At 42.0% G+C, this 2,443-nt stretch overlaps 1 long non-coding RNA gene across 1 annotated transcript; it reads right to left on the bottom strand.

Annotated features, from left to right (window-relative positions):
- Window positions 1-1,517: 1,517 nt before the first annotated feature.
- LOC144754035 (uncharacterized) lies at window positions 1,518-2,238 on the bottom strand. The gene is made up of 4 exons (XR_013594632.1): window positions 2,153-2,238; window positions 1,952-2,062; window positions 1,783-1,856; window positions 1,518-1,692 (listed from the first exon to the last, which is right to left on the bottom strand). It is a non-coding gene; the product is annotated as an uncharacterized LOC144754035 (long non-coding RNA).
- Window positions 2,239-2,443: the final 205 nt, after the last annotated feature.

Below are 2,443 nucleotides of genomic sequence, written 5' to 3'. Positions count from 1 at the left end.
CAAGCAAAGGATGGCAGAGATTGATAGAGGATAGAGAAAGCATGCCCAGAACCATAGCAATGAATGAGAAACAAGATGGCCGCGCCCGTTCACGACCGCGTGGGTAAGTTCGCGCGAGATTTTCCTTGCGAGTACGCGCGAACTTGTACTCGCGAGCAGCACACTTTGCGAGATTACACATAGCGGGCGGAAACGGAATTACGTCACGCCAACAAGATGGCCGCGCCCGTGTACGACCGATAGGGTAACTTGGCAAACGAATAGCTAGAAGCGCCTCGCGAACACGCGCAAGATCACGCGAATATACACGTCGCAACAAAAACAATTTTGTATTCGCACGTATTCGCGGCTTCCGAAATCGATCTCGCACGGATTCGCGCCCCAAATAACGCGCGAAATTGCAAAAAAAACGATTTTAGCTAAAATGAAAGCAATGAGCAGGTGCAAAAGTTCAAACTTAACATTAGTAACATTCAAGGTAGTGCTTCCTGATGGGCCCCTCCAGAGTTTGCAACAATTCTATGACCCTGCTATGACCCAAACAGCAGGCTCATAGAATAGCACCATAAAGGTCCTGTAAAAAAAAAATTTCACTGCAACAAAAAGCAAATTACAGATAAGGAAGGAAGCAGGTGCCAGCCAGACTGGAACTTTCAAAATTACTGACACATTAATGAAACACAAATTAATTGATGGCAGTTGAAGAAGGGCAGGTGTGCTAGCTTTTTTCAACCACCATAATCTACAGTAATAAATAAACCTAATAGGTGCCTGTGAGGATGTACTAGAGGGTGGCATGGGTGTCCCAGAGGGTGGCAGTGGTGAAACAGAGGGTGCTGTGAACCTGTGATGATAAACCAGACGTAGAAACAACATAGTCGCGGCCGTTGCAAGCAGAAAAGTAAGTTCGCAATTGCGAACTTGTCCCAAAATCGGCGCGAACACGCGCCAACACAAAAAACGGAAAAATCCGCAAATCCGCTAGAGTTCGCGGATCTTCGCGGATTGCGAATCCGTAAATACGCAAGTTCGCGGATTGCCAATCCGCAAAATCCGCCCATGCTTAGTGTCGACGTGTTTCGGTGGATTAGGCTCTAGGCCCCACCTTCCTCAGGACAATTATTGTAACGTGAATCTGTAAATAGAGGAATCCACAATGAGAAAACATCCTCAGGTGCAATTATAAATTGATCATACACATATAAAAATTCGCATTTTCCTAACAATTCTCATCTATTTCATTATTAGCCACATGTGGTTATACTACAGATATTCTTAGAGTGTGTTTTTGAGCCCTCCCTTCATCTTCTCAGTTTCATACTGGCACTCGCATGCTCATCATGCAGTCAGGCTGCTCAGATCTACTTGTATCCATGGATTACTTAGGATACATTTTTATTTTGATTTAAGATCTTATTGTTACACATGATTTAGTGTCAGCATTTTACATCTGTGCTAATGATTTTGTCTTTTAATACTTATCTCGAGTGCCCTTGTAGAGAAAATACCAGTCTATTCTCATTATGGTGCACACCTCAGATTATTCATCTTTAATCTCTTGAGTCTTAAAAAGATACATTGGGTTTATTTGTACCTGCGTTGTCTATCAGCGGTATCCTAACAGATAGTGTAGATACAGCGATCATCAGATCTCATCTTGGTTGATTAAAGGTCGATTTATTCAATTGCAACCTATAAGAGATCAATATCATTGTTCAACAGTGGAGGCCTATATATGATCAGAACGTGTCCCTAGTTAGAAACATTTTAATTCACACACACCTGTATTTTCATGATACTTAGTCCTAGACCGGTGTGCTGTTCTTCCCTTCTTATATTATTATGTGGAAGAGTTCCTGGGAAGGAATGAGAACGTATTATCAGTGAGTCATTCCTTTCCTACTTTGTTCCCCCATTAGTGCCGATATTCCCTTTCTTTAATCTGACTCACCTATTTGGCTATGACTTGCATATGTCGAGATATTAGTTTCTCATGTTGAGAGTAGATTCATTCACTAGGTCCCCTCATAGGTGGAGTAATTGATGTTTCTGTTACCAGTCGCTAAAAAAAAAAGCAAAAGGTCGAACTATGAATAAACGGATGCCTTGTTACTAAAGTGCCTTTGGTGATTGCCCCTACTAGTTTTCTCACCTTTCAGTATATATCAGATCGCACCTTCGTTTTTCAATTCAGCTCCTTAGGCGGGATTCTTTTCTTAATCTTCAGCACGATACCCTGTGGCAATAATTTTTTACATTTAGTACCTTTTTTCCACCCCTAATTATTTCGTATGTGCGCATTTTACATTATTCTGTTTATTAGTGCATCTCATGTGCATGGGCATTGCCACGCATACACTGATGAAGCTTTGTTTGAGCTTTTAAACAGGACAATGCTCGAGCCTAGCGCAGGGCCAATATAAAGAACGCGTGCTCATTTAGC

Source organism: Lissotriton helveticus, chromosome 5_1 (genome assembly GCF_964261635.1).
Source record: "Lissotriton helveticus chromosome 5_1, aLisHel1.1, whole genome shotgun sequence".
In the NCBI taxonomy this organism is placed as follows: domain Eukaryota; kingdom Metazoa; phylum Chordata; class Amphibia; order Caudata; family Salamandridae; genus Lissotriton; species Lissotriton helveticus.
This window is presented reverse-complemented; position numbering and strand designations above follow the sequence as displayed.